We start from the raw sequence: 24,180 nt of genomic DNA, 5'->3' as shown, positions 1-24,180 counted from the left end.
TTTACTGTGGTATATTCATGGACACTCATTATCCATTAAGCATGCAGTGTGTTGTTGTTAAAGTATTTGTATGTGCAGATAAGAACTGATGCATTGAGGAATGAATAAAGGAAAAATGCAAAATAAAAAAACCCCACACATGTGATATGGAAGCTTCCAGAGGTTAAAGCGTCTGCCTGGAATGCAGAAGACCTGGGTTCAATCCCTGGGTCGGGAAGATCCCTGGAATAGGCAATGGCAACCCACTCCAGTACTCTTGCCTAGAGAATCCAATGGAAGGAGGAGACTGGTAGGCTACAGTACATGAAGTTGCAAAGAGTAGGACATGACTGAGCGACTAAACTAAACTAAACTGAACTAAACTAAACTAACATGGAAAGCTAGACTAGCTATTCAATGCAAAGGATGTTAGTTAAATGATAAAATCCGAGATGGGCACTACATATGTAGCTCTGGATGGAACAGGAGAGTATAGGAGGGAAAGGAGACATTCAAGTATACACACCAATGAAACTGGAGAAAATGGACTTTTAGAGTATTTTATAGGTGTAGAAGTACACCTGAAGATAGTGTGTCCCGGTACAATCAAAGCAGCTTTGAAAGTTCCCAACCACAGCCTGGCAGGAAAGAAGACATCTTGTGCTAGGCATTTATTCTAGCGCATCTGTGCGGGAGGAGAGCCGCACCTCCTGAAATTCTGGTAAAGGCAACAGCTGGGGTGAGGAAAGAGTGCAAATATTATAAAACCTGCAATGGGAAACAAAGTCAGAAGAAGACTTTGAGATTTACGTTAGCTCTAACATAGGAAAGACACTAGGGTTATACGGATCTAAATGAATCAATGCCTAATTGGAAGTGGATTGGAAGATGACAAAGAAGGGGACTCAGGTCCAGGAAAACAGCAAAGGGACATGAGTGATAGGCTCTGTTCTCTAGCCTTCCTCATGCTCATGGCAAACACTGGAGTCCATTTTTTTCCTGTCATCCAAATTGCCAGCACAAGGTTTCTGTTCAGTCTATCAGCTGCAAGTCTTTAGGTTATACTTCTAAAATACATGCTAAATCCACTTATCAATTTCCATTTCAACTATCATTACTCTAGTGACTACCTATGTAGCCTAGATGACTCTATAGCTTCATTTCTACTCTTCCTTCATTTGACCTACTTTTCTAGAACATTTGCCAGAATAATTTTTAAAATATTTAAGTCTAAGTATGTCTTTAAAGCACTCCAATGGTTTCCCAATAAACCAAGAATAAAATTCAAACTCCTAATCCCAGTCCCAAAGGACCATGATCTGGCCCTTGTCTACCATCTGTCCTCATCTTAATTATGTTCATTCCTACTCACTATTTCAACCACAGTCAATGTTCTGTTCCTGGAACATGTCCAACCTCAATTTCCACCAATGGATATTTGCTGGTCCCTCTCCTTCAAATGCATTTCCTCAGCTCTTCAATAGCTGGTTCCATCTCTACCTTCAACACTCTGTTAAGACTTTCACCTTCTCAGGACAATCTTCTTGAACAACCAAAGCACCTCCCCCAATGGTTGTTTTCTTTGTATATCATTCAATTTATTATCCACATCACATTACCTGAAAGTATGCATTTCTTTTAGTGTTATTTATGGTCTGTATCTCACACTGGAATGTAATTACCCCAGGGCAAGGATCCTCTTTCACATATGTCTCTGCAGTCTATATATCTGTGTCCAGCCATATTATAAGTATATAACAAGAGCTCAATAATTATTTATTTTAAAACATATATAACATCTAGTCATTCTGCTTATTTCAGAATCCCACCTTTACAAAAGTGATTTTTCTCCAGAATTAAACAACTGCAGATATTTTATAGAAGATATAAAAAGCAAGATAGAAACCACATATGGTATGAAAAGAAATAGCCAGTCTTCACAGTCATGAAGAGCTAACCAATTAAATAAGTCATAGGTTAGTCCTCAAAATTAGCTGGAGAGATAACTCTCAATATGTCATCGAGGGACTTAGGTCTCATAGTTTGTCTGTGTCAAAAATGGGTAACTGTAGGTATTTGTTACATAAAGTCTATAGACTATTTTTCCATCTTTAAAACTTAAATTATGGTGGGGACTTTTTTTTTCTTATCAGAAGTAGAGAATTTTTATTTTCATTTTTGAAATCTAAACCCTCACTGTTACCAATTTCTTTTTCCTCAAATAACAATCAACACACCTGTTATTCCTGTTAGCCCTCCTTTCTCTTCCTTTCACAGATGACACTCCTCATTTCAGTGTCCTAAGGCAGCTGGTTACACACAACAGTTAATACACTTTCTGAGAAACTGGATGAAGATTTGTGAATGTGGAGGTAACAGGGAACATCTCATGCAGAATCTATGGGTTTTAGTCCATGTTCACTTTTTCTTTCTACTAGACTGACAGAGAGACAGAGATAGAGAAACGGAGGAAACATCCTAATCTTTTCCCCTTTAACAAAAATACTGACAAAGGAACAGTTAAGAATAGTGTGCGAAGTTGGTGGGGTGATTCAAGTCTCTCGCAGCTGAAAGGTTACTTAATTCAGAGTTGTGCTGAGTTTCCTGATCTATTCCTAGTCTCCTGATAGCCAAAGGTTTCACCCACAATCTGCAATCAGCACTAGAGTTATATTGAGGCAAGGAGGCTGATGCGTTTGTAAGTACATTGGCAAGGAAAGAGGTGAAAGCCATCAGAGGCAGGGAGGACATCATTAAGCATTGGAGAGTCCAGCCTAGAAAATATAGTCCCCCGGCATGTGTCGGGGAAAATGGAAAGACAGTGAGCATTCTCATTTTATCAGGTTTTCTCTGCGACTGGTCTTCCCACAAAAATCTAGTGTGTTTTGGAATAACAGGATTCTTAGCTAGGGACAAGGGGCAAGCTTAGATATTTAACAGCAAGAAAAAGGATCAAGATCTGGCTCAATAGATGAATTTTTACAGATGAAAGCTGCAAAAATTGACTGCAGCTAATGTTTACAATCTTTCCCTGCAGTGATCTTTAGTTACTTATTGGACAATTTAATACTACTTTATTTGTATATCTGTAATTGTGATGATGTTCACATATATTTACACACATACATATATTTTATTTTGTGGCTTCTATTTCTTGACTTTACTGGCAAAGGTTTGCCTTATAAATTTTTTTCTTTTGTTGAGCCAGACAAGTTTACAAACACAAAAGCTTATTTCTTCTGGATATCAAAATACAGGATGTCAAAATGTTTTTGACATTACATTAATGAATTCTACATCAGAAGCATATTATATAGCATTTTGTACATTAAATGAGTATCTGTATTCCATTTCTATTTTCTAGGTTTAAAAATTCCATTTTTATTCAAATCATTGAATTTAGTAATAATCAACCACTTAAGTTAATTTTAAAGGCACTATATTATTAATAGCCCTGTAAAAGGCTGCAGAGTAAATATTTTAGTTTTTGTGGGTGACATAAAATCTGTCACTGCATAATGATTTTAAAAAATAATCCCTTGAAAATGTAAAAATCATTCCTATTTCTAGGGCCATATAAAACAATAGGCTGCAGACTGAATTTGGCTCAAGGACCTTGATTTTCTGACCCTTGGCATAAGTAATGGGAATTATATTTAAAAATTTGTTTTGCTATAACCAAATAACTTTGCTTTTCTTCTTAGTATCATAAAGATAATAATGTAGGCAGACAGAATTGACAGGTACTCTGTATGGTGGAGAGAGTAGGGATGTTGCTGCTGCTGCTGCTGCTAAGCCGCTTCAGTCGTGTCCGACTCTGTGTTACCCCATAGACGGCAGCCCACCAGGCTCCCCCGTCCCTGGGATTCTCCAGGCAAGAACACTGGAGTGGGTTGCAGTTTCCTTCTCCAATGCATTAACCATTTCTAAATGCCTATAGCAATGTAGTCAACCTTAGTCTAGCCTAGTAAAACCTGAAAATTTAGAAAAAATGTGGCCCAATCTGACACTGGTAGCAATTTTTTCTTTCCAGAAAAGCCATCCTATGTAATTCTGAAATATCATCTTTAATATTGTTCTTTGTTTAGGTTTGAGTTGGTTGGGCAGGTATAAGAATTGTCACTTCTCATCTGTGATAATATGATTTTCCACCTCTTTTTTCCTGATTTCTGGCCAAATCTTCAGTCTTGATAACTAATCACAACAATAGGGCCATATTCCTATTTGATGTTTTTCAGTTTGCAGAGTTCTCATTCCTAAATGAAAATAAATCTCCTTTTGTTTGTTTGTTTGTTTCTCAAAGAGTCAATCTCATAACTAAGGAGAGATAGTTGAATCAAATTATCTTCAATACATACCAATGTATATGTTTATTGACTCAATGTACCTCAGTATACCCAAGGACAAACTCAGATATTGTGCACTTCCATTCAATTATTGTGTAACTGTCTAGTGTTAAGTTTCCTGTCTTGCACTTGATTGGCTAACCCTACGTACGAAGAATGAGGAAAGGACTATGGCCTTAGTAGAATCACACTGAGCAGGAATTTCTGTCTCTCATGACCTTTCGGAACCTGATTTTCTCTCATCTGCTGCAGTTTTCTCTGGTTGTATAGCATTCATCTACTTTATTGTACTCCAAATTGGACTTGTAATCTGTGAAGGCCTTGAGAATTGCAGGCGGGAGTGTGCACAACCCTATCACTGTCTTTCAGAAGAAGATTGTAGTTTAACTCACAGAGATGTTATCTAATAACCAGTGAATAGTCGTCTTGGAACTACCGGCTTTGTGCAGTTGCTTTAAACATGTTTAATCTTTGTCAATCTCTCTCTCTCATATTCCATCCCTTCTCAGTCCGAGCAAGGTTTCTTACTGAGGGTGAACACTGAGATGAGGGCAAGGGAATGGGAAAGTAGCCCAACCTAATTAACATTTTAGGAAATCTATTTTTTCTTATTATTGGAAATAGGATACTGTCAGATATTCCTTGAATCAGATATGTAAGTTGTGATGAAATCTAAGTTAGAATTGTTTTCGGGTACTATTTCCCAGAGAGCATTTTGACCCCCAAATCCTAGTGTTTCCAAGCAAGCCCCTGCCTCTTTGCCCACCCTTTACCAGTATTCATTGTTCTCTTACTCCTTCTTTCTTTTTACTCTCATGTCAAGGAAACAGCCGGTGCTGCAGATATCAATATTTCTCCCATGGTAAGGAAGCTACTGAAACCAACATTGCACACACAAGTTAAATTATTCAGAATCCAGCTGTGTGCTAAACAGGAATTGTGGTAATTCCTTTAGAATACCTATGAAGTTAATGTGGAAGTTACCATAGAGCTTTTCTTTGTTTATAAGCTAAGGATTAAACAAAAGAGATGAAATCTTATAGAAAAAAAAGTGACATTTTACAGCAAGTTAAGGACACAGTGAGGAAAATCCCTATAATTATAAAAAGAATCATCTGAAGGATATTAAACGCAAATACAACTACTGATATTCAAATACATAGTCTTTTGACTGCTAGAATCCAGTGTATATGTGTCAAAAAAAAAAAAAATCCCTATAGGTATTTTAGAAGGCTTCCCAGGTGGCTCAGTAGTAAAGAATCCACCTGCCAAGCAGGAGACTCAGGTTCCACCTCTGGTTTCAGAAGATCCCCTGGAAAAGGAAACGGCAATTCACTTCAGTATTCTTGCCTGGGAAACTGCACACAAGACCTGGCAAGCTACAGTCCATAGGGTCGCAAAGTGTCAGACAAGACTTAGCAACTAAACACCAGGAACAGATATTTAAGAAATGCAGTATTTAAAAATCATAATATTAAAAAGATACAGCTATATATTTTATTTACATTTAAACAAATTTAAACATTCCTTTACTGAGTTATTTGGCCAATTAAAAAAATGTCACTGCCTCTGTGGGAGAGGGAGAGGGAGAGGGTGGGATGATTTGGGGGAATGGCATTGAAACAAGTATTATATCATAAATGAAACAAATCGCCAGTCCAGGTTTGATGCAGGATACAGGATGCTTGGGGCCGGTGCACTGGGATGACCCAGAGGGATGGTACAGGGAGGGAGGAGGGAGGGTGGTTCAGGATTGGGAACATGTGTATACCTGTGGCAGATTCATGTTGATGTATGGCAAAACTGATACAATATTGTAAAGTAATTAATCTCCAATTAAAATAAATAAATTTATATTAAAAATGTCACTGCACACAGAAGTATAGTATAGTATAGTATAGTATAGTATAGTACAGTATAGTATAGTATAGTATAGTATAGTATAGTGTTGCTATACTATATTTGCCAAGCGAAGTGATTGATGGAGTTAGGTTAAAAGTCTTTTCTGGGTTTAAAGTTTTGCAGATAATATAGAAGATTCTACACCAGTTTTTCTTACCATACATACCAGAGATATAAAGGGGTATCAGCACTGCTAAGGAATGGCACATATTCTTTGTGATGTTCTACATCAAATAAGAGTAAAGATTTTATGAAAATTGTGAAAGATTTTTATAATTTTTCAATAGCTGGAGTAATAATTCTGCAATCACTTATTATGAAAGTTATGCAACTCAAACTATTCTACAAATTAGCATAAGCATCTGAATGCAGAGTTCCAAAGAATAGCAAGAAGAGATAAGAAAACCTTCTTCAGCAATCAATGTAAAGAAATAGAGGAAAACAACAGAATGGGAAAGACTAGAGATCTCTTCAAGAAAATTAGAGATACCAAGGGAACACTTCATGCAAAGATGGGCTCGATCAAGGACAGAAATGGTATGGACTGAACAGAAACAGAAGATATTAAGAAGAGGTGGCAAGAATACACAGAAGAGCTGTACAAAAAGATCTTCACGACCCAGATAATCACGATGGTGTGATCACTCACCTAGAGCCAGACATCCTGCAATGTGAAGTCAAGTGGGCCTTAGGAAGCATCACTACGAACAAAGCTAGTGGAGGTGATGGAATTCCAGTTGAGTTATTTCAAATCCTGAAAGATGATGCTGTGAAAGTGCTGCACTCAATATGCCAGCAAATTTGGAAAACTCAGCAGTGGCCACAGGACTGGAAAAGGTCAGTTTGCATTCCAATCCCAAAGAAAGGCAATGCCAAAGAATGCTCAAACTACCGCACAATTGCACTCATCTCACACGCAAGTAAAGTAATGCTCAAAATTCTCCAAGCCAGGCTTCAGCAATATGTGAACTGTGAACTTCCAGATGTTCAAGCTGGTTTTAGAAAAGGCAGAGGAACCAGAGATCAAATTGCCAACATCCACTGGATCATGGAAAAAGCAAGAGAGTTCCAGAAAAACATCTATTTCTGCTTTATTGACTATGCCAAAGCCTTTGACTGTGTGGATCACAATCAACTGTGGAAAATTCTGAAACAGATGGGTGCCGGGAGCCAGCATGAGGAGTCCCGCCCATGGCAAAGGTCATGAGGTTAAGGGGCCTGACAGGCAAAGGCGAGTCGGGCCTTAAGGGAGCCTCGCTGGATCTGCTCCTGCATCTAGCCCCGAAAGCAGAGTCTGCCTGCTTTACTATGTTATGCTTTCCACCTACTCTTCTGACATTAACGGGGGGCTATCCCCCACCACCTCTCTCTGAAGAGGAGTTAACTTAGGACTCCAGTTAATAAATCTCCTGGGCATAATAAGAGTGTTTCAATCCAAAAACCCCTCTGATGGCTTTCTAGCCTGCCTGCCGGACTCTTACAGCTGCGCATGTGATTGTTTGCGGCCTCCCAACTGTGAGAGGCACAGGAAGCTTAAAACATCCTAGGGATGTAGGAGCTTCCAAGGAGTCAAAATCATTAGAATAGGACTGATTAAGGGTTTCACTTGTTGAGCCAATACTTGCTGCCAAATTTTCATATCTTTTATTTGTTGATACAGTTGGTATGCAGAAGAAACAGGTAGTAGCCCTGGTATTAGCAATATTAGATCTTTGAGTTAAGTACTTTCTTTGTTATAACCCACTGCACCTTTGTTCTACAGGAATGTAACTAACTTTATTTAGTACTTTGAGGGTGATACAGATGAAAGAAAAACAAGGGAAAAAGAATTTTCTGGTTGATAGACATTTATCTAGGAAAACAGCCATAAAAACGTTAACAGGCCCCCCGGCCAGAAGATGATGTCAAACCACCTGAGACCTTTTGTATAAGGGAAGGTATGCAAAAAGAAAGCCTGGTCTCAATAAGGGTCAGGACTGCTCCCCTGCATAACTCTGTATATTCCATTATTTCTTTATGTACAATTTGGGATATATAAGCTGCTTTTGAAAATAAAGTTGTGGGTCTGGCACCAATGCTTGGCTCCCCCATGTTGTTCTTTTTTCCCTTTTCTGGCTGAATTCCCATCTGGAACGTGGAGGCTCGCCATGTCTACTTACTTGCCCTGGCTTCTAAGACCCACGCGAGAGGGAGCCCAAGGCGGGGCACCCTCCGCTATTCGAGCAGGCGCCGGTGGCCTACGTAGATGGTGCAAACTCCTTGTCTTGGAATTTTATTGGTTTTCCATGTAAACCAAAGTTATTCAGCCTCTTTTCTCCACTTATTTTCCTACTACACTATTTCATTCTAATCTCCCTCCATGTCTTTAATTAAGCAATTAATTCCTCAGACACCGACGCCATCGCTGCTTTGAATTCCCTGGATCTACCGGGGCTGGACCCTGGCAGATGGGAATACCAGACCACCTGACCTGCCTCTTGAGAAATCTGATGCAGATCAGGAAGCAACAGTTAGAACTGGACATGGAACAACAGACTGGTTCCAAAGGAAAAAGGAGTATGTCAAGGCTGTATATTGTCACCCTGCTTCTTTATCTTATATGCCGAGTACATCCTGAGAAACGCTGGACTGAAAGAAACACAAGCTGGAATCAAGATTGCCGGGAGAAACATCAATCACCTCAGATATGCAGATGACACCACCCTTATGGCAGAAAGTGAAGAGGAACGAAAAAGCCTCTTGATGAAAGTGAAAGAGGAGAGTGAAAATGTTGGCTTAAAGCTCAACATTCAGAAAACGAAGATCATGGCATCTGGTCCCATCACTTCATGCGAAATAGATGGGGAAACAGTGGAAACAGGGTCAGACTTTATTTTTTGGGGCTCCAAAATCACTGCAGATGGTGACTGCAGCCATGAAATTAAGATGCTTACTCCTTGGAAGAAAAGTTATGACCAATCTAGATAGTATATTCAAAAGCAGAGACATTACTTTGCCGACTAAGGTCCATCTAGTCAAGGCTATGGTTTTTCCTGTAGTCATGTATGGATGTGAGAGTTGGACTGTGAAGAAGGCTGAGCGACAAAGAATTGATGCTTTTGAACTGTGGTGTTGGAGAAGGCTCTTGAGAGTCCCTTGGACTGCAAGGAGATCCAACCAGTCCATTCTGAAGGAGATCAACCCTGGGATTTCTTTGGAAGGAATGACGCTAAAGCTGAAGCTCCAGTACTTTGGCCACCTCATGCGAAGAGCTGACTCATTGGAAAAGACTCTGATGCTGGGAGGGATTGGGGGCAGGAGGAGAAGGGAATGACAGAGGATGAGATGGCTGGATGGCATCACTGACTTAATGGATGTGAGTCTGAGTTATCTCCGGGAGTTGGTGATGGACAACGAGGCCTGGCTTGCTGCGATTCATGGGGTCTCAGAGTCAGACATGACTGAGTGACTGAACTGAACTCAGAGAGAGAAATTAAAAATCCACAGAAATATTACATGCTTACAAGATCACAGAATCCTAGTTTATTTTGCACTGTGGAATTCAGGCAAAGCTGTAAGTTAATTTTCTGGATTGACATCATCTCTAGAAAGAACATTTCCAAATAAAGTTAGAGTTTATAGCATGCAAGACCTTTTTATTTATGGCCTAAATCCTTTATGATCTTATTTAACATATTTTCTCACATCTCTTTGGACAGCTTGCACTCACAATATTTCCAAATAGTTTTTGTTAACATTTCCTTACTTTTTCTATTTTCCTTGCAAATATTTTCATCCTAGGCCTCTGATTCTTTTCCAGGGTTTCTAGGGTTTATATACCTCATGAATTACATGGGAATGCTGTTGTTCAGTTGCTAAGTCATATTTGACTATTTGCACCCCATGGACTATAGTGCCCCAGGCTTCTCTTTCACTATCCTGGAGTTTGCTCAAACTCATGTCCACTGAGTCGCTGATGTATCCAACCATCTCATCCTCTGTCACCCGCTTCTCTTGCCCTTAATCTTACCCAGCAGCAGGGTCTTTTCCAATGAGTTGGCTCTTTGCATCAGATGGTCAAAGTTTCAGAGCTTTAGTATGAGTCCTTTCAATGAATATTCAAGGTTAATTTCCTTTAGGGTTGACTGATTTTATCTCCTTGTAGTCAAGGGACTCTCAAGAGTTTTCTCCAGCACCACAATTCGAAAACATCAGTTCTTTGGTACTCAGTCTTCTTTATGCTCCAACCTTCACATCCGTACATGATTACTGGAAAAACCATCAGTTCAGGTCAGTTCAATCACTCAGTTGTGTCTGACTCTTTGTGACCCCATGGACTGCAGCACACTAGGCTTCCCTGTCCCTCACCAACTGCCAGAGGTTTCTCAAACTCATGTCCATTGAGTTGGTGATGCCATCCAACCATCTCATTCTTTGTCATCACCTTCTCCTCCTTCTTCAATCTTTCCCAGCATCAGGGCCTTTTCCAGTGAGTCAGCTCTTTGCATCAGGTGGCCAAAGTATTGGAGTTTCAGCTTCAGCATCAATCCTTCCAATGAATATTCAGGACTGATTTCCTTTAGGATGGACTGATTTGATCTTGCAGTCCAAGGGACTCTCAAGAGTCTTCTCCAACATCACAGTTCAAAAGCATCATTTCTTCAGTGCTCAGCTCTCTTTATGGTCCAGCTCTCACATCCATACATGACTATTGGAAAAACCATAAGTTTGACTATACGGACCTTTGTTGACAAAGTGATATTTCTGCTTTTTAATACGCTGTCTAGGTTTGTCATAATTTTCCTTCCAAGGAGCAAGCGTCTTTTAATTTCATGGCTATAGTCACTGTCCACAGTGATTTTTGAGCCCAAGAAGATAAAATCTGTCACTGTTTCCACTTTTTCCTTATTTATTTGCCATGAAGTGATGGGACCAGATGCCATGATCTTCATTTTTTGAATGTTGAGTTTTAAGCCAGCTTTTCCACTCTCCTCTTTCACTTTCATCAAGAGGTTCTTTAGTTCTTCTTCACTCTCTGCTTAATAATTAATCTGCATTAGTTCATGAATAAAACTATACACTATACTTCATCAAATATTTGATTATACATTGTGTCTTTTGGTCAGCAGAACAAAGTCAACGTAGTACAGTTTACAACTCACTAGGTAACAACCACCATCTGCTCAACTATCCACTTCAAACTTGATTTGTGCAGTCTGGGGTGTTGTAAGTATGTTGCTGCACCGTTGATTTTAGGGAACTCAATTTCATTTGCTTATAATCATTTTTCAAACTGCCAAGGTCATTTTTAATTCTAATCCTGTCTTTCAAGGTGCTCACCCATCCTGATGATGTGATGTACTTGGCAGATTTAATGACTACTCTCTCCAGCTCATAATCAATCACATGTAGAGATGTTAAATGCATCCAGGATTGCTCTCTGCAGAATATCACCTGTTAAGGGCTTAGGGGTGATGGTTCTATGCTGTGTCATTCTTAAATTCTCATGATTGCCTTATTTTCCATCATAAGCCTCAGAGAAAGAAAACTACTAGTTTCTCTAAGTTAAATGAGACCAAAATGATAGAGGAATGTGATTACGCTTGGGGCGGGGGGCATTTTCCTTCAGAGCACTTTATAAATCATGGTATCCTACTTGGATATTATTTCATGGACACACCAGGTAATTTGAGGGTGGAACATTTTTGCCTGTCCTAAATTTACTATTCTTTTGATTTGCAAGACAAGCAGCATGTTGCCCAGTATTTAGGAAAACTTTATTTTGCCCACATGAGAAGAATCAGTTTCAGTCACAATCGCCTAAATGCTCTATTGTGTACAGTAAAATGATAGAAGGAGTCTTTCAAATTGCTAACTCTGTATCAAACAATTCTACTTATATGGTTTCACTCAGGAATCTCAGCAAAGGTGATTAAAGTTTTACTTCCTGTTTAGAGAAATTTGCTTTCAAAATTATAGATTGACTCTCCAACCCAGCTGCAAATGAGATCTGGATCTCTGTTTCTTAAACTGTGAAATGGAAATTTGGACTAGATCAGGTACAGCAGGTGGTTTTTACCTGGAGTACCAATTGATTGGAAGTGGCTGCCCTTAAGTGCTCTGCTGCAAATTGTGAACTGGATTCTGTTTCATGGGAAAGAATGTTAGAGGAAGCAGTGACCTCTCCCATGAGAGGACAAAAAGAAGGAAACGATACTATGTATGCTATTTATTGTCTCTGAACTAGATGGTTTTCAAAGTCCTTTTTTGCTCTAAGATTGAATGAGAACATATCCAAAAGGAAAAAAAAAAAAAAAGGAAAGAAAATGTAACTCATATTATTCATATCAAAACCTTTGAGAGAATATTACTTAGTTGGAGTTCTGCTCCACCAGCTGGTTGAAGAAGAGTATGTGTTTTCAGTAAGATCAAGTAAAAATTTGTGACCTACTGGTTGCCAGTGGTGTACAGGTATAAGGACAAATGATATCAGCTGACCAGAGAGCCTTTCATTTAAGATGAGCCTGTGTGTCCACCCTCCTGGGTTCTTGGCATTCAACTCTAATTTCTTTCATCAGCACTCATTTGAGTACATTTCCTCTTTCTGACTTTCCAATTAAAAATACTTTTTTTTTTTTTGGTGTTTTTAACATTTTTCAGGCTAAGCATCTAAGTAAGGGCACAAGTGACCTTTAATGATCTTGCCATTCATTTTTCAATTTATTCTTAAATGTCACATTCTCTAACAAACCATTCAATTAATCTCTTTTAACTTTTTATTTGGCCCATCAGTGACAAAGTTTATTCTAACTTGTCTTCTTTGAAGGTTAATAATTCATGTAATTATCTGTACAATGAAGGATGCACTCAGTCATAGCTAATCAATGTAAAGCTTTGAACTTTATTTTATCAGTTAAATGAAATATTGCAAACGTTTGGGTGTATGTATTCTCCCTTACATGTGTTAAACAATAGATTGCATTTTATTTTCCATAATAACCTTGACATGATCTCTTTAACTTTTATCAAGAATGAACAGTTTGAAAGATTTTGTGAATTTATGTTCACCGACAAGAAGATTAATGCAGAATTTAGGGGAGAAAAGTGAGAAAACTTTTGTTGTAAATTAAAAAAAATCTATATTCCAAATATTATAAACCAGACATGGAAAAATTAAATGCTCCTGGATCTGAATAGGAAAGGAACTAGAATTGAAAGTGTCCACCAGGATGTGGAGGTTGTTACAGACGAGGGGACTGAGGTGACAGTGCAGCGAGAAACCCATGGAAGAATCTATTACAATATTTTGGGAAAAAAATGCAATTTCATTTTCTTTTATTCTCTACTTCCAAATGGGTGAACAAGGTTCAATAATTTGATTAGAAATTATATGGCTCAGAAAGAAACTTACAGCAGGAGTCTCTCAAGTGAGAGCTAATACCCTACAGGTAGAAAGAGTTTAAATAGATTCCAAAAAGATAATATATGACAATAAAATAGAACATGGTTATTTTACTCTTTATTGTTTTCAAAAAGATCTATATGGAAGCACTGACAATGCACCCAAATTTTCACTTTGTTCTCAGATTTATTGTATTTCTGGAAGACTGACTTTTGTTTCCATATAAGTATCATACTTTTATTATTCATTTGGGCAAGAATGTCTTTCTATTATATATTTTAAAATATTTAATGAAAGGTGTCAGAAGTGGTTGTGGAATATTATTTTTACTCTCCTAAGAAAAATAACAGAATTTATAGAGGTTCTAGATATTTCTCTACAAATTTCCATTTAAGAAACAAACTATGAGCTTTCAGAAAATATCTCTATTCCAGATTACTCTTTTCCCTATTCTTTGTGTGTTGTATGATTAAACCACACCTTTAGTCTAGTCTTCAGCTAGAATTTAAAAATTTAGTGCCAGGATTGATTAACTTATCATTCCTTAATAATTTTAGTACTGTTTAAAATATATATATAAAACAAACACGCAGTGCTGGCTTATATTTCTCATAGATAGTAGGATAATACTAACAGTTAAATATATATACCTTAAAATAAAATCTCAGTGAGTTTTTAATTCTTCTTTCACTAGCATGAAAATAGAGGAATGGCAAACACATTCGTAAGTGAGAATTTACATACTTAGCTAGAGAAAGTTGTGTTTTACACTAGGCATTTTCTTTCAAATTTGATTCAGGAAGAAGGCACATATTTTCCCAAGTTATGCCTGTTGGCTTCCTTCTCTCTTTAAGAATTTAATAAATTTATGTTGTTCATGATTGGTGAACAAGAAAGATAGTAAGAGCAAGATATGGACACTCTATAAAGCCCACTTTTGGGTTCAAAAATGGATTGTTCATTGGCCCCAGAATTTTTTAAAAATATATTTTTCATTGAGATAATAAGCAGTGATTTATAAACCATGGCTATTCTGCTGTACTGTTCCCATTCAATCCTATGGATTCACGACCTTTTAGGTGATGAGTTTTCCCAAATCTATTTCATCACCCAGACCTCTCTCAGACACCCACCTGCATAACAGACTGCCTCCTCCACACATGCTTTGTAAATAATATATCCAAAGCTGAACTATTTGTTTTCTTGTCTAATTTCTTCTCTTACTGTACTTCCTATTCTTACAAAAGGTGCCTTTAGCTGTCTGATGTCTAAAACAGAAGCAAGCCAGTTACTCTGGAAGCATTCCTCTTCTTCACCTTTGCCTCACCTCAATTCTTAATGAATTTTTTATTTTACTTTCTCTAAATTCTTCATACCATCCTCTCTTTTTTTCAAGTTATTACTTGAGATATTGTTGCTTCAGCAAAAAGGAAAATCACATCAACTTGACCTGCCAAGCAGGAAAAGAGTCCCTCTCCCTAATTTTTTATACTAAGAGCTGGGTTTCAGGATCAGTATATCATAACCGAGTGCTGATGAACAGCTAAAAATATTGTTTTTAACCTATCTATCTTAAAAAATAGTAGCACTTATGGGAAAACAACCTCAAATATGTAGTATTTTTTTCACATGTTAGTCCTAAAATACCATCAATTTATTATTAATGTTTTTATAAGCTACCATAGAGGTTCCTGATTAATTCTTTTTTTTCCTATCAGGAAATAGCAAAGTATCTGATTTTACATGAAACTGAAATGAGAACTGCAAAAGGGAAATGCCTACCAGAAGCTTCATTTTCTTGGGAGAAGTTGAAAGTGTGTAAACATGCCAATCTCTCTGCATCCTGTGTGGTTGAAATGAATGAAACTCAACACATTCACATACCTAAATTATTACTAGTTTCTTGGGCTGAGGACAGAAAGAAAGCTAAAGCAGCATTAATTACTGTCACAGACTACATGATAGGCTAGAGTTCACCTTTATAGAAGCAGATTAATTTTGCTTTTCAATTTAGTCTGCTCTATAGCTATGACAAGATAAATCATTTCAGAGAGGGTGTGTTACATCTGATTAGGATTCTTGTTTCAGCAGCTATCAAACTTATAATTGGAGAAGGCAATGGCACCCCAGTCCAGTACTCTTGCCTGGAAAATCCCATGGACAGAGGAGCCTGGTAGGCTGCAGTCCATGGGGTCGTGAAGAGTAGGACACAACTGAGCGACTTCACTTTCACTTTTCACTTTCATGCACTGGAGAAGGAAATGGCAACCCACTCCAGTGTTCTTGCCTGGAGAATCCCAGGGACGGGGGAGCCTGGTGGGCTGCCGTCTATGGGGTCGCACAGAGTCGGACACGACTGAAGTGACTTAGCAGCAGCAGCAGCAGCAGCAGCAGCAAACTTATAATGGTCCAGTGGTCAGCAGTAAACAGATGCCAAGAAAGTAACAGCTAGAAATCTTTGGGAAAGGAATACAGAATGCATTTTTATTCTTCAGATCCCTAGGAAAATGCAAAACCCTCACTCTTTTGAAAGAATTTCTTTGTTGTGATTTCTAGGTGCCTAGAAGGTGACAGATATGAGCACTAAAATCCTGCTTTCATTTGAATTCCACATCATTTCTCTAACGGATAATATTCTAAATGAAAAGACATTATGGTTGTTTCAAGTTTCAGTTTTCAGCTTTGACCCTTTTCCCTTGTAAGCTTGCACCATTCCTCTTACCTGGATAATTTGCTTTCCTCATTATTAAAAAAGACCCTTAACAAAGTCAGTGAGCAAAATTCCACAGAAATCTAGGGTTCCACTTAGAGCTTGCACACACCTAGGATTTAGGATAATTACTCAAAATCTACTCCAATTTACCAAAACTTTTTGTATTGCTCTGTTAACATATTAGGTGGGCACAGTAAATGCCTTTCTAGCAAATTGCATGCATGGTAGTTTTATTTCAGTTGTGCTAAAAAGATTAATATTCTGTTCTGGAAAGATTTTATTAGCAATGGCTGACTACACAGTAGAGGGTCCCTTTCCATATAAATAAATCCCTCTCACTACCTTTAAATTCTAAAGATTTTTTTTTCCTCTGACTCATGAATTTTTTTTTTTTTTTCAGATCTTTTTTGGCTGCTCCGAGGTAATAGGCTTGAATGTGTGGCATGGGCGATGTAGTCTGGAACAAAAGGCGTGAAGTGAAAGAAAGGTGTAACAATGTACAAATCTTCAGTGAGAAATGCAGTTTAGGATTTCAAAAGTAAAAGCAAAGCTTAAAAAAAAAAAGACCAAAATAAGTTAAAAATTGTTGTGTTAATTAAAATCCTCAGTGAATTAACTGAGAACAAATTAAAACTTGATTAATTTTTAAGTATTCACTTAATTACAAGGTGGCATTTACTGTTATCATTTTTTAAACTATTTTTTCAGCTCAGTGTTTTAAATTCTAAATTCCATTCAGTTCATCCAAGAGACAGATGTACTAGATGATATGAACAATTAATAGAAGCAATGCAAATGACTTTTAAGTATGAAAAATGTTCCACCTCATTATTATCGTATCAATGTAAATTTGAGCAGATGATCATTTTCTGGCCACCATTATAACCAAAATAAATGCACAGCGCTATTGTGGACTGCAGGTTCATACACCTGAGGATAAATTGTTAAAAAAAAATCTTCCTGAGAAGCAGATAAGATAACCTTTAACATTCATATATTTTGATTCAGTAATTCACCTAGATATCTTTTTAAAATAATCAGAACCTTAAACAATAGATGTAAATAAATATATCCATTAGATATTAAATTTAATAGAAAAACTGATAGCCTGATACTAAAATTGCTAGTTTTCAAGAGTACATATTTACTTGGAATAATGTTCAAACACTAATACAAAAAGTTGTTAAAACATGAATATATAATGGCCTCAAATTTTAAATACAAACATATATATATTAGAAATAAGAGTAAAAGTGACTATAAAAAACTATAATTACTATAAACAGTAATTATTTGTGGGTGATGAGATTACAAATTATGTTTCCTTCATGTCTTTATTTGCCTATAACACATTTATTTTACAATTGGGAAAATAAACATTTTTGAAAATTAATATAAAAATGGTATACATGATCTGATTTGCAAAGCAGAAGTGGAGATGAAGAGAACAAACATATAGATACCAAGTGGGGAAGAGGGGTGGGAGGAATTGGGAGACCGGGACTGACACATACACACATTTGATACTATGCATAAACTAACTAACAAGAGCATGCTGACTAGCACAGCGAGCTCTACTTGGTGTACTGTGGTTACCTGAATGGGAAGGGAGTCTAACAGGGAGGAGGCGCATGTATATGTATGGCTGATTCATTCTGCTGTACATTAGAAACTAACAACATTGTAAAACAACTATACTCCAATAAAAATTAATTTAAAAAATGGTTTGTATATTATCAGGAAGGAAGCTGACTGCATAGCTGCTTAATTTGGAGTGAAAACAAGTTTGGAATAAGAGAAAAAGCCTTGAATGATACCTAGTTTTTAATTTGCGTCAAATAGACATTAATGAAAAATAATATAAAGTATCTGATATTATCGTTATTAACAATATTTCAATGCACTTAATTATATACTGAAGTTGAATGAAAATTCTAAATACACTGCAGTTTATTCAAATAATTTCCCAAACTTATAATGGTTAATATTTTATATTTCACATATCTTCAAATAAAAAAAAACAAAGTTTTAAAATACTAGACTTCACACACACAAAAAAAAAATACTGATCTCCTTCCAGTCTAACAAATTCAGCCAGCTTGATAATATGAATATGATTACAAAGTTCTGAAAATATAGACTGTGCTGCCTTACAAGGTTTCTTAATTTATAAAATCTGACTCCTTTAGCTGTTTCTAAACCTAACAAATATTCCATACTTATATTTCTTAGGTTCATTCTGCTATGTTAGATCCCAAATTGAGTTAGTATAGGGGGTTGGCTTGACTTGGGTGTTTACAAAAAGAACCATATTTCAAAGAGAGAATGTGACTTCTGTTTATTGACCACATCTATACACAGGGAACAAAAAGGAATAGCCCAGCCCTTGGGACTCCACTTCTGCACTGAAGAGGTTGAGATTCTGTGTGAAGGGTTGATGGTGTGATTAGCTATTGTGAAATAAGCAGCTGGCAGAATTCGGTACTCTCAAGTCCAAAGGAAATTTGTTTTAATAGTGTTAAAGTTTGTACTACAGGCTATAACCAGGGTACTACTAGTGTGGGCTGCAGCTGGGCATAAGGTGGCCACAGTTCTGTGCTGAGTCAAATTCAGTTCACTCTCATTTTCTAAGTTAGTGTAATTTCCCATTCTTCCCCACATGCAAATGGGGGACTTTTTGGAGCTACTGAAATTCTTCTTTTTTTATTCGGCAATTAGAGGAAGGTATATTTAGAGATGTCAAATTTTGGCCAGTGAATTCCTATTCATACCCTGACTTTAGTCAAAGAGGCCTGCCTACAGTTCACTGAAAAATTCATGCATTCTCTGATTGCCTTTGATCACACCATGAAATCTACTAGAAATTCCTTATCATTGTACCCTCCCCACATGTGTTGAGGCAGCTCTTTCCAAGTAACACATGTTAATCCACCTCTGAAGTTAGAACATTTTATTTACCTCACACCATTGGCCATTTCACTTGGTATTTTCCATGATAACTTCTGACTTGTAAGTGACTAGAAGGTTTTATACTGCTATTCCAATGTTCCCCAGCCAGACAGACTGAACTATTATTAGTTTTCTGAAAAGAAGGTGTTCTTACTCTAACTTCTGGACCTTTACAAGTGTGATTCTCCTTGCTCATATCATTGTTCTGCTCTGACTCAATTTAATCATGGCTCAACTACATGCTAGTGCATACATGTACACACACACACACACACACACACTCTTCAAATTTCAGCTAGGACACTTTTTCCAAGAAGACAATTCCTTTTTCCCACCTGGGAGTTGGTTGGGTACTCTTCCTACATGAACCCAAGTATCCTTTGCACTCCCTATTGTGGTTCCTTGCAGTTGTGAACCTCATTATCTTAAGTAAAGCCCCAGAAAACATGAATAAATGAATGGCTAAACGAATGGACTCCTCAAATAGTATTTAACTTTTCTTGCATGTAGGTCTTCTATATCAAATATTGAAGTTATAGAGACTAGGGAATGTATCCTTTATTTATTTACTTATTTTTTTGAGTTCTCTCACTCATCGCATCACAAATAACAGATTCTCAAAACTTACAGAATTTTTTTTGAGAACTAGATTGGATTTTTCTGTATGTTGTTGACCTCATATGAAGTCATAGAACTCTTCTCTAGAAGTGTCCTTAGAGATCACTTAGTCCAACCTTTTCATTGATATTTCTTTCAGATTTCGCTGTGAGGGTATTTTAGGTATTTTGGCCCAGAGGCAAGATGAGTTAGTTAAGGGAGAAAGTGCTAGGAGTGCATAAATGAAGTTAGGCAAACTTTTTATTGCTTTTTCCTCCTTTTGAAGGGAGAGTAGGCAGAAAGGAAAGGAAAGGCAGAGGAGAATTGGGGAGTGAAATAGCCACAACTGAAAGAGATGTGAATCTAAGGATGAATCTGGAAGAATCAAGGGTTCAAGTGAGTGGAGGTTGAGAGAGAGGTGATATAGCTTCCTTCGTAAGACAATGGAGGCTTCCCTGGGCTGGGGACAAATCAGATAGAAAGTTAGAGTTTGTAAGAGTCTGAATGCAAACCTAATTCTGTCTAGTTCAGGCTCAAAGCAGACCATCCCCAGGAGCATAGAGATTCTACACTCTCCTTCAGAGAATGGACAGGTGGGGGGGCTTTGGGGGGACTGGGGAAAAGAGGGGGAGGGTTGGGGATGATTACAGTCACTGTGTGTCTCTTTCTCTCACCAGAATTTTATAGAAGACAGACAGGTTAAACTGAACATCCAAATGAACTTCAAAGGAAAACAGGAACATACCATCCGAAAGTTGGAAACAGGGTTAAGAGAGTGCATGGGGCTTCCCTGGTGGCTCAAATGGTAAAGTCTGACTGCAATGCAAGAGAGCCGGTTTCAATCCTTGGTTTGGGAAGATCCCCTGCAGAAGGAAATGACAAGCCACTCCAGTATCTTTGTCAGGAGAAATCCATGGACAGAGGGGCCTGGAAGGCTACAATCCATGGGGTTGCAAAAATTCCAATATCACAGAGGAGCATTGTTCTTAACTACTGGAAAAGTACACGGTAACAATATAACTTGACAGGTTATAGTGCCCAGGCAAGGAAGCCTCAATTGATTGCCTAGGAGGACATTTATGTTTTTATTGTATGTATCAGTAAATATACACAGGTCCTTTAGGGACAGCTAAATGAGGTCTTTTTCCCACGTAGATCTGTCTATCCACATCGTTTTCAAGAAGCACTACCTCTGTGGAGTTCTGTTCTCCCAAAGCCTAGGATGCTGGGAGATCAGCTGAAGTCACTAAAATTGCCCTCGAGCCAAAAATAAAAGTAGTTACAGAATTGCTTTTATATGTGTATTTCTGGAAACATCAGACTTCTAATTTTATTAACTTACATGTGACCCACAATTTATTAAAATATCTTTCAATTTCCTAGTCCCGGTTTGCTGATAATATCATGCAAACAAAGACCAGTGATTTGGCAATTTTTATTTTCATTTGTCTTGTCACTGATAAGGTATTGATATAATAATTGGGCTGCTGCTGCTGCTGCTAAGTCACTTCAGTCGTGTCCAACTCTGTGCGACCCCATAGACGGCAGTCCATCAGGTTCCCCAGTCCCTGGGATTCTCCAGGCAAGAACACTGGAGTGGGTTGCTATTTCCTTCTCCAATGCAGGAAAGTGAAGTCACTCAGTCTAATATTCTGAAAATTATTGATGTGCTTTCTCTTTTATTTTTCTGAGTATGAGACCTCCACTTTGCTTGCCACAGGTAAGGAGTGAGAAATGTGGTAAGAATTAGGGTTTGCCGGGGCTTCCCTGGTGGTTCAGTGGTAAAGAATCCACCTGCTAATGCAGGAGACATGGGTTTGATTCTTGGTCTGGGAAGATCCTACATGCTGTTAGACAACAAGTTCATGTGCCACAACTATTGAGCCTGTACTCTAGACCCTGGAAGCCATAACTACTGAGCCCATGTGTCATAACTACTGAATCCTGTGCATTCTAAAGCCTGTGTTCCACAACAAGAGAAGTTGTTGCTACAATGAGAAGTTCGTGCACCACAGCTAGAGAGCAGCCCCCAGTTCGCCACAACTAGAGAAGAGCCCACACAACAATGAAGGCCCAGCACAGCCAAAAATAAATAAATTTTAAAAAAAGAATTAGGATTTGTCATAGAAGGTATTAAAAGACATGCAAAAAATAAGACTGTTATGTGAGACAACAGATTTGAAATCCAGGTTCACTAAAAGCATAGAAATGGCCAAAATGGGAAGGTGTGTCAGACAGCTGAAGCATAGGAGGACTTCAGATCCTACTCCCTGTAGGGAGCATGAAAAGAAACCATACTAGTTTTTATCAGTGAGGAGTACAATAAGATAGTAAAATTAGTAAGATAGTAAAATTAATGACCCTGAGGTTTTAACTTTTCAAGTCATCTTCAGTCCCACTTGGCATGGATGCAAATTGGAGAACCAAGGAGCCTACCACAAGGCTCACTGTGATGGCACTGGAGAGACAAGATCTTAAGCTATGCAAGCCTGACCCACTAAGCGTTCCAGCAGGGTAACCTGCAATCGAGTGAACAAGAGACCTAGCCTGCCACATGAGAGGGCATCACACCTCTAGGCTTTGACTGTTGCTCTCTGATACAAGCTTCTGTAAGATATACTCTACTCTCTGATACTTTGACACCATTCTCGGATGGAAGTGAGGCAATAATAATGAGTTAAGAGACAGGAGATATTAAGAATGTTTTCCTGGACAATAAGATGCGCCAAGGCTTCGGTTGCGACCGCCTCTCTATGCACGTGTGAACCTCGCCAGCCCCTCCCCCAGGAGACCGTTGCAGTTGGCCAGCCCCTGCTCCTTGGTAACCGTGTGTGACTGAAAGGCTGAGATCAAGAACGCCGATATGCCAAAGCAGACGCAACAGGACTCGGTGGAGTGTGCTACTCAGGCATTGGAGAAATATCATACAGAGAAGGACACCGCAGCCCATATCAAGAAGGAGTGCGATAAGAAGTACAACCCCACCTGGCACTGCATCGTGGGGAGGAACTTCGGTAGTTATGCGACACAGGAAACCAAACTCTTTATCTACTTCTACTTGGGCAAAGTGGCCATCCTCTTGTTCTAGTCTGGTTAAAAGCATGGGACTGTGCCACACACCCAGTGATCCATCAAAAAACAAGGAATTTAGACTGCAGCCTAAATTCCAAATACCAGGGACTGAAGCCTTCAGCCTTGCCTAAGGGAACACCTCCACCTTTGAACCTTTATTGCTTTTTGTACAGGGCATTCTCTGTACTAGTTTGTTGTAGTTATACAGCAATTAGCAAAAGAGCTTACATTTGCATTTATTTTCTATTCCACATCTCTCTGCCCCATGTTTTTTATCTTCAAAATCCATTCCTTTAAAGAAATAAATCTGTTGGAGAAGTGTGTGCTAATAACCATTTGTTCAAATAATGTAAGGTTGAAGATGGCCTATTATTTGATCTTGGGTAAGTTGGTGGGGGTGATTCCTTAAAGTTTCTGTGGGATGTAACAGACTAGCCTATTCAACACTCTTGAGTTTCATTCTTGCCCATCCTGTTCCTGTTGTGCATGGAAGAATACCTCTCAGAAGTGCATGTTGAGAAATGCATGGCAGAGAAACTACTGGATTAACTCTTACTCCTAATCTGATAGATACATTACTTAAGTGCTCCTTTGGGATAACTGCTATAGAGTGTTCTGGGCCTTAGGCCTCAGAGATAATGAATGTGTAGTGAAAAGTGAAAGTGAAGTCGCTCAGTCGTGCCCGACTCTTTGCGACCCCATGGACAGTAGCCTGCACCAAGCTCCTCCATCCATGGGATTTTCCAGGCAAGGGTACTGGAGTGGGTTGCCATTTCCTTCTCCAGGGAATCTTCCCGACCCAGGGATCGAATCCAGATTTCCCGCATTGTAGACAGACACCGTCTGAGCCACCAGGGAAGTCCTTTAAGCTTTCTATGGCTGCAAAATGTAAATAAGCTGGTGAGAAAGTTGGGCTATTGAGAAATTTGTTGGGCTCTAGACATTTCCCTTCCCTTGCCTTGGCCAAAGTATACTCTAAAGATTAAAGGTGGTCTTAAAGGGAAAAAAAAACTCTTGAACAGTGGCCCTCCATGTGATTCTAATAAAGTTTTCAGGAAGTTTTTTTTGTAAGAATGTTTTCCTTGACAATAAACATTATTTAAGGGCTTCCCTGGTGGCTTAGTGGTAAGAATCCACCTGCAATGCAGGAGATGAGTGTTTGATCCCTGGGTCGGAAGGACTACCTGAAGAAGGAAATGGCAGCCTACTCTTGTCTTCTTGCTGGGAAATCCCATGGACAG

At 38.4% G+C, this 24,180-nt stretch overlaps 1 protein-coding gene and 1 pseudogene across 2 annotated transcripts in view; one reads left to right on the top strand and one right to left on the bottom strand.

Moving 5' to 3' along the window:
* Positions 1-24,180, bottom strand: part of KCNH7 (potassium voltage-gated channel subfamily H member 7) — a 539,652-nt gene that overhangs the window by 234,775 nt on the left and 280,697 nt on the right. The window lies entirely within an intron of this gene.
* On the top strand, positions 432-22,955 carry LOC106990539 (dynein light chain 1, cytoplasmic-like; annotated as a pseudogene).

Source organism: Ovis aries, chromosome 2, assembly GCF_016772045.2.
Source record: "Ovis aries strain OAR_USU_Benz2616 breed Rambouillet chromosome 2, ARS-UI_Ramb_v3.0, whole genome shotgun sequence".
Lineage (NCBI taxonomy): Eukaryota > Metazoa > Chordata > Mammalia > Artiodactyla > Bovidae > Ovis > Ovis aries.
This window is presented reverse-complemented; position numbering and strand designations above follow the sequence as displayed.